General features: G+C 36.3%; 1 long non-coding RNA gene across 1 annotated transcript in view; it reads left to right on the top strand.

Moving 5' to 3' along the window:
* Positions 1-10,164, top strand: part of LOC105825783 — a 25,655-nt gene extending 15,491 nt beyond the window's left edge. Inside the window, exons 2-4 of the long non-coding RNA XR_001138281.1 lie at positions 7,773-7,898; positions 8,638-8,784; positions 9,962-10,164. This is a non-coding gene — a long non-coding RNA (uncharacterized LOC105825783). The remainder of the gene's footprint in view (positions 1-7,772; positions 7,899-8,637; positions 8,785-9,961) is intronic.
* Positions 10,165-11,368: the final 1,204 nt, after the last annotated feature.

The raw sequence follows: 11,368 nt of genomic DNA, 5'->3' as shown, positions 1-11,368 counted from the left end.
AGTAGAGACAGGGTCTCACTCTTGCTCAGGCTGGTCTTGAACTCCTAAGCTCAAATGATCCACCCACCTCAGCCTCCCAGAGTGCTAGGATTACAGGCATGAGCCACCACACCCGGCCCCAATAATTCTTATATTTGGTCTTTTGAGGTAATTTTCTATATCCTATAGGTGATATTCATTGCTTTTCTCTTTTCTCTCCTCTGTGTATTTACAAATAGCCTGTCTTTGCACTCACTGATTATTTCCTCTGCTTGATCCATTCTGTTGTTGAGAGCTTCTAATGAATTTTTCAGTTCAGCAAATGTAATTTTCAGTTCCATTTGTTTGATTATTTCAATCTCTTTGTTAAATTTCTCTAATGAATTTCTAAACTGTTTTTCTGTGTTATCTTGGAGATCACTGAGTTTCCTTAAAACTACTATTTTGAATTCCTCATCAGAGAGATCATATACTGCCATCTCATTAGGGATCAGTTATTGGTTTCCTGCTTTGTCCCTTGGGGGGATCACGGTTCCCTGTTGGCTGTTGTTTCTTACTGATGTGCATTAATGCCTTTGCATTGAAGGATTATTTATTCCAATTTTCTCTGTCTGGCTTGTTTTGGTTTTTACTGGATATATTTGCTTATAGGTTCTTTACCACTAGGTCGCTGCCTTCTTTCCAGCTCTAGATGGCGACTTAAGCCCAGATTCGCCTTGGCTTTAGTAAATGATTGGAGTGCTGCTCTTCCCAAATGGGGGAAGTCCCAAATGGATATCCTGGCAGTGTGGGAAGGCTGGCTAAGGGTTTGTGCCTAGGGTACCTGGGGGATGAACTTCCTACAGTGTGGTGCTGCTAAACAGCCACTCTGATTTGGTGTCTCTTTTGGCCAAGTTACAGAGTAGAGTTTCCATGGCAGAGGATGATAGTTCTACCTTCCCCCTTTGTCTCTGCCTATCCTCAGAGATACTCATGATGCTTCCCATGAGTTAAGGTAGGGACAGGTCTCCTGTCAGGGAACTCAACGTGGTAGGGAAGTTGGTTGTCTACCTTGATCTTTTTCCAGGGTAGAAACAGTGAGTTGGGAGAAAATTTTTCCTGCACTTGGTGCCAGGCAGAATGGGGGAGGGGTGTCATGGATATGTACGTCCAATTCTCTTACCATCTGCTTGGAGTTTATTCACTTCTCTATGGCCCTGGGAACTGTCTCATCTTCATATTTGAGTTCTGGGGTATTTTAGGTGATAATCTTGGCACTGTATTTTTGTTTTTCTTTTCTTTTTGGGGGGAGGGAGAAGGGGAGTGAAGCGAGCTTGCTTCTATGCCACCATTTTGGAAGTATCTCTATTTTTAAATTGGATTGATTGTTTTCTTATTGTTGAGGGTTGTTGGAGTTGTTTTGTTTTTAGAGACAGGGTATCACTATCTTGCCGAAGCTGGTCTCAAACTCCTGGGCTCAAGTGATCCTCCTGACTCAGCCTCCCAAGTTGCTGGGACTTGGGTGCACACCACCATGTCTGGTCTCTTTTGTTCAGTTTTAATAGTTCTTTGTATATTTTTGGATAACAGTCCTTTTCAGATAGATCTTTCACAAATATTTTCTCCTACTTTGTGGCTTGTTTTCTCATTCTCTTAACAATGTCTTCTGTAGAGCATTAGTTTTTAACTTTTTAAGTCCAGCTTATCAATTCTTTCTTTCACAGACTGTGCCTTTGGTGTTATATCTAAACAATCATCACCAAACCCAAAGTCATCTAGATTTTCTCCTACTAAATCTTCTACAAGTTCTATAGTTTTCCATTTTACATGTAGGTCTGTGATGCATTTTGAGTTAATTCTTATGAAAGGTGTAAGGGCTCTGTCTAGATTTCTTTCTTTCTTTTCCTCTTTTTTTCCCTTTTTTGCATATGGATGTCTAGTTGTTCCAGAACCATCTCTTGAAAAGATTACTTTTTCTCCATTGCTTTGCCTTTACTCCTTTGTCAAAGATCAGTTGACTACATTTATGGAGATCTATCTGCACTCTCTCTTCTGTTCCATTGATCTATTTTTCTATTCTTTTGCCAATATTGCACTGTCTGATTATTATAGCTTTATAGTAAGTCTTAAAGTTGGGTAGTTTCAGGCCTCTGGCTTTGTTCTTCTCCCTCTACATTGTGATGGCTATTGTGTGTGTTTTGCCACTCCATATAAACATTAAAATCAGCTTGTCAATATTAATAAAATAATTTGCTAGGACTTTATTGAGATTGTGTTGAATCTATAGATCAAGTTGGGAAGAACTTACATTTTGAAAATATTGAGTTTTCCTATCCATCAACATGGACTTTTCTCCATTTATTTAGTTCTTTGGTTTCCTTCAACACAGTTTTATAACTTTCCACAGTTTTATAACTTTGTTAGATTTATAAATATTTCATTTTTGAGAAGGGACTAATGTAAATGGTGTTGTTTTTATTTCACATTGCATTTTGCCATTATTGGTATACAGGAAAGCAATTCAGTTTCTCATATTAACCTTATATCCTACAACCTTGCTATAATCACTTATTAATTCCAGCAGTTTGTCAATTCTTTTGGATATTCTATATAGATAATCATGCCATCTGTGAACAATCTGTTTACCTATTATTTCCTTTTATTGCATTAGCTAGGACTTCTAGTACGATGGTAAAAGGAGTGATGAGGGGACATCCTTAGCTCGTTCCTGATCTTAGTGTGAAGGCTTCTAGTTTTTTTAGCTGTAGGTTTTTTATAGGTGTTCTTCACCAAATTCAGTAAGTTCCCCTCTACTCTTAGTTTGATGAGTTTTTATCACAAATGAGTGTTGAATTTTATCAAATGCTTTTTCTGCATCTGTTGATAGGATCATGTGATTTTTCTTCTTTAATCCATTGATGTGATGGATTACATTGGTTGTTGAATGTTAAACCAGACTTGTATATCTGAATAAATCCCACTTGGTTGTGGTATATAATTCTTTTTACATATTATTGGATTTTGACTTGCTAATATTTTGTTAAAGATTTTTTCATCTATGTTCATGAGAGGTACTAGTATGAGTTTTCTTTTCTTGTAATATCTTTGTCTGGTTTTGGTATTAGGGTAATGCTGGCCTCATAAAATGAATTAGGAAGTATTCCTTCTGCTTCAACCTTATGGAAGAGATTGTAGAATTGGTACAATTTCTTCCTTAAATGTTTTGTAGAATTCACCATTGAACCCGTCTGGGCCTGAAGCTTTCTGCTTTGGAAGGTTATTAATTATTGATTTAATTTCTTTACTAGATATAGGCCTATTCAGATTGTCTATTTCTTCTTATATTTATTAGATTGTATATTTCAAGGAATTGGTCCATTTCTTCTAGGTTGTCAAATTTGTGGGCATAGAGTTGTTCACAGTATTCCTTTACTATCCTTTTAATGTCCATGGGATCTACAGTGATGTCCCCTCATTTGTTTCTGATACTAGTAATTTGTCTCCTCTCTTTTTTCTTAGTTTGGCTATAAGCTTACTGATCTTTCCAAATCATCAGTTTTTTATTTCATTGATTTTTCTCTAATTTCTGCTTTTAATTTCATTGATTTCTGCTCTAATTTTTATTATTTTTCTTCTACTGCTTACTTTGCGTTTAATTTGCTCTTCTTTTTCTAGTTCCCTAAGGTAGAAGCTTAGATTATTGATTTTGGATCTTTCTTCTTTCCTAATGTAGTTGTCTCTTGGTATTCATGGGGAATGGTTCCAGGAACCCCCAAGGATACCAAAATCTGAAGATGCTCAAGTCCCTTATATAAAATGGCAAAGTATTGGCATGTAACCCATGCATATCCTCCCATATAATTTAAACCCTCTCCAGGTTACTTATAATACCTAATACAATGTAAATGATATATAAATAGTTGTTACATTGTATTATTTATTTGTAGGTTTGTTATATTGCTTCTTAAATGTTTTCTCAAATATTTTTGATCCCCAGATGTTTTGATCCATGAATGTGGAACCCATGGATACAGAGGGCCAACTGTACATGTATTCAATGCTTTAAATTTCCCTCTAATCACTGCTTTTATTGTAACCCAGATTTCAATGTTGTATTTTCACTTAGTCAAAATATTTTAAAATTTCTCTTGATATTTCACCTTTGACTCATGTATTAATTAGAAACATGTCAAATCTCCAAGTATTTGGGGATTTTCCAGCTATCTTTCTGTTATTGATTTCTAGTTTAATTCCCTTGTGGCCTGAGAGCATACATTATATGATTTCTATTCTTTTAAATTTGTTAAGGTGTGGTAGATGGCCCAAAATGCAGTCTATCTTGGTCAATGTTCCATGTCAGCTTGAGAAAAATGTGTATTCTGCTGCTGTTGGATAAAGTAGTCTATAAATGTCAATTATATCCAGTCAATTGACTATGCTATTAAGTTCAACTATATCTTTACTGATTTTCTGTCCATTTCTGATAGAAGAGTGTTAAAATCCCCAACTATAATAGAGGATGCATCTATTTTTCCTTGCAGTACTTACAGTTTTTGCTTCACATATTTTATGCTCTATTATTAGGTGCAAACATATTGAGGATTGTTATGTCTTCTTGAAAAAGATCCCTCTATCATTATGTAATGTTGATAATTTTCCCTGCTTCTAAAATCTACTTTCTTTAAATTAATATAGGTACTCCAGCTTTCTTTTGATTAAGGTTAACATGGCACATCTTTCTCTAACCCTTCACTTTTAATCTATATGTGTCTTTATATTTAAAGTGATTTTCTTGTAGACTACATATAGTTGGGTCTTGTTTTTTGGCACACACTATCTTTTAACTGCTGTATTTAGACCACTGACATTTAAAGAGATTATTGACATAGTTGGATTAATATCTGCCATATTTGTTACTGTTTTCTAGTCATTGCCCTTGTTCTTTTTTCCAATTTTTGTCTTCTGCTCTTTTTCCTGACTTTTGTGGTTTTAATTGAGCATCTTCTATGATTCGAATCTCTCTCCTTTCTTAGCATATCAAGTATACTTCTTTTTTTAGTGGCTGTCCTAGAGTTTGCCATATATTTTACAGCTAATTCTACTTTCAAATGACACTATACTGCTTCACAGGTAGTGCATGTGCCTTATAATAACAAAGTATTCCTAATTCTTCTCTCCTGTCCCTGTTAGCATTGCTGTCATTAATTTCACATACACATAAACTATGATCATTGGATACACTATCACTAAATTTTGAACGAACTGTTATTTGTTTGATCAGTTAAGAATAAGGAAAAATTTTATTTTACCTCCACTTATTCCTTCTTTTTTTAATTTATTTTTTATTTTTTATTTGGGTCTTCTGGCGAAGACCAAAAAAACCTGCTAGACAAATTCTAAAAGAGCTGTAACTGCTTATTCCTTCTTTAATGCTCTTCCTTCCTTTATGCATATTTGAGTTTCTGACCTATGTAATTTTCCTTCCTTCTGAAGAACTTCTTTTAAAATTTCCTGCAAGGCAGGTCTACCAGCAACAAATTTCTTCAAGTTTTGTTTATCTGAGAAAGTCTTTATTTCTCCTTAACTCATTTAAGAGGCAGGACCTCACTCTCACCCAGGCTGGATTTGCAGTGGTGTGATCATAACTCACTGCAGCCTCTAACTCCTGGGCTCAGCAATCCTCCCACCTCAGCCTCCTGAGAAGCTTGGACTACAAGTATGTACCACCCTACCTGGCTAATTATTTTTTATTTCTTTGTAGATCTGGGGTCTCACTAGGTTGGCAGGCTGGTGTTGAATTCCTGGACTCAAGTGATAACACCTCAGATTCCCAAAGTGTTGAGGTTATAGGCATAAACCACCATGCCCAGACTCATCCTTAACTGCTGAAGGATAATTTTTCAGGATACCAAAGTCTAGGTTGGTGGGTTTTTCTCTCAATACATTAAATATCTCACTCCACTCTCTTCTTGCTCTCATGGTTTCATAGGAGAAATCAGACGTAATTCTTATCTTTGCTTTTCATACGTAAGGCTTTTTTCCTCTGGCTCCTTTTAAGATATTTTTCTTTATATTTTGACTTTCTGTAGTTTTAATATGATATGCTTAGGTATAGTTTTTTGTTGTGTTTTGGGGCATTTTGGGGGGGGACATTTATGCTGCTTGGTACTCTCTGAGCTTCCTGAATCTGTGGCTTGGTATCTGACATTAATTTGGGGGAAATTCTCAATTATATTGTTTCAAATATTTATTTTTTTTCTTTTCTTTCTTCTCCCTCCTATATTCTCTGTATGTGTTAAGTTACACTTTTGTAGTTGTCCTACCATTCTTGGATATTATGTTCCATTTTTTTTTTTTTAGTCTTTTTTTTTCTTTTCCTTTAAGTTTTGGAAGTTTCTACTGACATATCTTCAAATGCAGAGATTCTTGCCTCAGCTGTGTTCAGTTTACTAATAAGCTCATCTCATTAGCAGAAATGTGGGCATTCTTCATCTCTGTTACAGTGGGTTTTTTTATCTCTTGCATTTCATTTTTATTCTTAGAAATTCCATCTCTCTGCTTACATTACCCATTTTTTTGCATGTTGTCTTTTTTTCCCATTACAGCCTTAGCATAGTAATCATATTAACAGTTGTTAAAAATTTCCTGATCTAATAATTCCAACATCCCTGCCATACCTGAATATAGTTCTGATGCTTGCTCTTTCTTTTCAAATTGTTTTTTTTCCTTTGCCTTTTAGTATGCTTTGCAATTTTTTTGTTGAAAGTCAGACATTATGTCCTGAGTAAAAGGTACTTGGTAATGATTCCCATAGAGGTTTCTGCTTGCGGGTTTCTGCTCTGGTAAGTTGTGATTCTTTGTATCCATCTCTATCTCCAATTTCAGGTGCAGCAGTTTATCTTACGATCTCGATTCTCTGATATATCTAAGAAGGATTGTTGATTTTCAGTTTGTTCAGCTTTTTCACTTGTTGTTAGGATGGTGTCACAACTTTCAAGCTCCTTACAAGTCAGACCAAAAGTCCTATACCTGTTTTTAAAATCCCAAACAATATAGAACATCCTTAGCAGAAAATCAAAGTTCCTGCAAAAATATAACCACTATCGACAGCTTGTAAGTATTCTTTGGAATCTTTTTATAAGCATATAGAAACATACATATGCAGGTATACTTTTACAAACTATACTTTTTACAAAAATAGCATCCAATACGGATTGCTCTACCATAGAATATCATGGACATCATTAGAATAGATATGGGTCTAATACTCTCTTTTACTGCTATATAACTTTCCTTGATTTAGCTTTACTTAATTTTATTTGGTCAATCTCCTACTGAAAGGTATTAAGGTTACTTCAAATATGCAATTTTCTACTACAAATAACATCACACTGAATATCCTTTTATATATAACTCTGCCTACTGTGCATTTCCATAGAATAAGTTTCTATAGGTAGAATTGCTGGGTTAGTGATTATATACATTTTAATTTTTAATACATATTACCAAACTGTTCACCAAAATGGCTGTTCAATTTACATTCCCACCAACAGTATTGGGAGAGTGTTTATTTCTCTATACCATCCCTGGGTAGTTTTAAATCTTTGCTAATCTGATAATGAACAAGTGTTTATCTTACTGTAGCTTGAATTTTTTTATTACTAGGAAGGATGAATATTTTTCATGTTTATTAGCCATTTGATTTCTTCTTTAGAAACTGTACAATTTTTTACTAGATTATATAGGGGAGATTCATTTTTAAGAATGAAAAGTAGAGAATAATAGACCTAAACTATGGAAATCCTCAATCCTAGGTATTATTGTCAAAGTTATATGGCCCACAAGGAACATTCTATTTTACTTCACATTCACCTGGTGAACACCTCATTTGCTTAGAATCTAATTCTACAAGGCTTGTGTCATTTGGAGGGAGTAAGCTGGTGAGTATGTGCTTCCCGAGTCCTTGTTGATGAACACAGCATCAGTACTATTCAAGCATGGCATTGGTATGCAGAACCATTACATTCAGATTAGCTAGAAACTTATTAAAGTCCTGTCCCCAGATCTCAGTGCAGTAACTAAAGAGGGAGCTGGAGAGCTTGGAAGGGGTTCAAAGGAGAGCTGTGAAGTTGATTAAAGGGTTTGAAAAATAAGAGCTGTGAGGGAAGGTTATAAGAATTGTGATTATTCAGGCTTGAAAACAAGTGAAGGCTGAAGGGTGAATTAATAATGGAATTCTAATAAATAAAATTTCTACATGGTAGATGGTGTTTGGCTATTTTCTAAATGTATTGAAAATATATGAAGAGAATTGGTACATCAGCAGAAGAAAGTTATATGTAAAGAAAATTTTCCTGAGACCATTAATCAAATTTTCTGAGCACCAAAGGCATTTATGTAATAGTAAATTTGATGTTCAGGAACATATAAATGTACTTTCAGGTCAGTAGGTTATCACTTAATGCATTACTATTACAAGAAAGACTATTGAGTAGAATGAGGAATAGAATGGCAGTAACAGAAAAAAGAGAAAGAATGAAGTAGTGCCCCACTCATGAAAAGGAGGGAGAGAAAGGAGGAAAAAAGGAATGGGAGGACACAAAAGACTGAGAAAGTAAAAGAAAAAAGTGGAGCTATTTTTAAAACGTGCTGTTTCTTCCTTTTTTACTGTTTGTACAGCGGATCCATTTAGATATTCGAGTTGGAGAACATGACCTTGATACAGCTATTGCTCAAGCAAAGGACAAAGTTAATGAAGTTACCTTCAAGCTTGAACATCTAATTGAACAAATTGAGCAAATAGTCAAAGAACAAAACTATCAAAGGGTCAGTCTGCCTATTCAGCTTATTTTTATCTCTTCCTGCCAGGAATACATTTCTCAATGCAAAGCCCCTGGACCAAGGAAAGAATGAACTGCCTGTTACTCAATCTTTCTGAGCTAGAACTGTGTGGACACTCAGGGAGCAGGGAGAGAGTAATTTTTCTTCACTCTGCTAGATCATGAACTCCGCTGGGAAAGGGGACTTCAGCTCATTTGCCTTTTATCCCCTTTTTATCCTTTGCTAGGCACTGTGCCTAGCAAAGTGCCCAGCAGCATAGAGTGTGAGCTTACAGAATAAATAAATGCTTCCAAATGCACCCCAAATATTTGTAGAGGCTCAAGTATGCTTGCTTTCTAAATTACAATTTTGTTCTTGTGGCATTACGTGTTTTCTGAGTCATTGTGCTCAGTGGATGCTGATTGGACATGCGCTCTAATATGCTCTACCACTCACTACCTTGTGCCATTTCTATGCTTCAGTTTCCTTATACGGAAAATAAGATAAGGACAGGTATGATAATTAGATAAGGCAAAAAGTATTTGGCATAAAGGAAGGACTCAAATGATTAAATCTATCACTATTGGGTAATGTTCACTTTGCCTGATGGTAGCAAATAAAATGTATAAAGTAATGGATCAAATTCCTCATATTTTACACCAAAATAAAAAAATGTTTTTATAAGATTTATTTTTACTCTCTTATGCTTGGCTAAACAACAGATGCTGGCTTAGAAAATCAGATATTGCACTTTGGCATAAGAGATATATATCCCCCCACCACCACGACAGCTTCTTGCTCTGTTGCCTCGGCTAGCGTGCAGTGGCATCATCATCACTCACTGCAACCTCAAACTCCTGGGCTCAAGCAATCCTCCTGCCTCAGCCTCCCAAATAGCTGGGACCACAGATGCCCACCAACACACTTCATTAATTTTTCTATTTTTTGTCAAGATAGGGTCTCGCTATGTTGCTCAGGCTGGTCTCAAACTCCTGGCCTCAAGCAATCCTCCCACCTCAGCCTCCCAAAGTGCTAGGACTACAGGTGTGAAGCACTGCACCCAGCCTGGCATAAGATATTAATTGGGGAATATTAAATACTTTGAATGCATACAGCAACCTTCCCCTCAAAATCATGAGTTAAGTACTTTATGAAACTAAATTTGTTTTTCTCTTCTGCACAGGACCGTGAAGAAAATTTTCGAATGACCAGTGAAGATACAAATAGCAATGTTTTATGGTGGGCTTTTGCACAAACATTAATCTTTATTTCAGTTGGAATTTTCCAAATGAAGTACCTTAAAGACTTCTTTATAGCTAAGAAGCTTGTTTAAAAAATTATCAACAAAGGCAAATAATTAGCATGATATAAATCAAAATACCTGCATCAACGTGTATTACTTTTATGATCTCAAAATTATCAGAGTTTCAAATTAATGTTATAGCATTGTAACATTAATAAAATGTTACCTGAACAATGTATCTTCTGAATTTGATAGCATAAGCACATCATCTTATTCTTATTTTAAATTTGATATAGATCAGCACTGTTCAAGAGAAATAAAATGTGAGCTACACATGTAATTTTTTTTTCTGGTCCCCACATTAAAAAGCTTTTTTTAAGGGTAAAATTAACCCTAGTGACATATATGTAACCCAATATATCAAATATATCACTTCAACATATGTAATCAATATAAAATTATTAAGATATTTTACATTATTTTTTCCATACAAAGTCTTGGAAACCCCAGTTGTATTTTACACTCAGCACATCTCAATTTGAACCAGCCACATTTCAAGGGATCAATGGTCACATGAGGCTCACACCTACAATACTGCACAGAGCAAGTATACCTTTTCCCTACTGCATTCCACTCAGAAACAGTCTCTCTGAATCTCTCCTTTTCTCTGTTTCTCTGAAAGACAGTAACTTTTCTCCACACAAGTAAATGGTTCAGAAGCTTTCTCTGAACCAAGTTATCTCACAGGGTCCCCACCAGACCTTGGAGACTGTATGATCCATAATCTGCACATGGATGGAAATTCTGCTCTTCCATGGAGGAGATCCAGCACCAACCATGTAAGAAGTGTAACTTTTATAAAAAACTTTAATCTATTTTTTAACTTTTAATTTTGCAATAATTATAATCCCACTAGAAGTTGAAAAATAATACAGTCTCTCCCCACAACTTTCCCCATCTATTATTTTTAAAAGGGAAATACTCTGCCTAGGTCAAGTCCTTTCACGTATGTGTCAGAGGCAAATAGCGGCCTCGGTCCTGTCATGGTCCACTTCTATCCCACGGTTCAGTCAGTGGGCTCCAGTCCTCCAGTCCCGACCCTGGAGTCCTGGTCTGCTCAGTGCTCCTAGTCGCCCTGACCGCCCATCCACCCCACTTCCATCGTCGTGGCTACGGCAGGCCCCGGCCCGGGTCCACCTCGCCGGTCTCGCCAGTCTTGCCGGCCACCCCTCCCCGGCCCCATTCACTTCCTTCACAGTGGGCACCAAGGGCTCAGCCTGCCATAGTTGGCCGGACCTGGCCAGGGCGCGTCCCTGGTCTTGGCACCCCCTCAACCCCCCTCCCCCG

The sequence above is a fragment of the Propithecus coquereli genome, unplaced genomic scaffold (assembly GCF_000956105.1).
Source record: "Propithecus coquereli isolate 6110/MARCELLA unplaced genomic scaffold, Pcoq_1.0 Scaffold821, whole genome shotgun sequence".
Lineage (NCBI taxonomy): Eukaryota > Metazoa > Chordata > Mammalia > Primates > Indriidae > Propithecus > Propithecus coquereli.
Note: the sequence above shows the minus strand (reverse complement) of the source record. Positions and strands in the feature narration are given on the sequence as shown.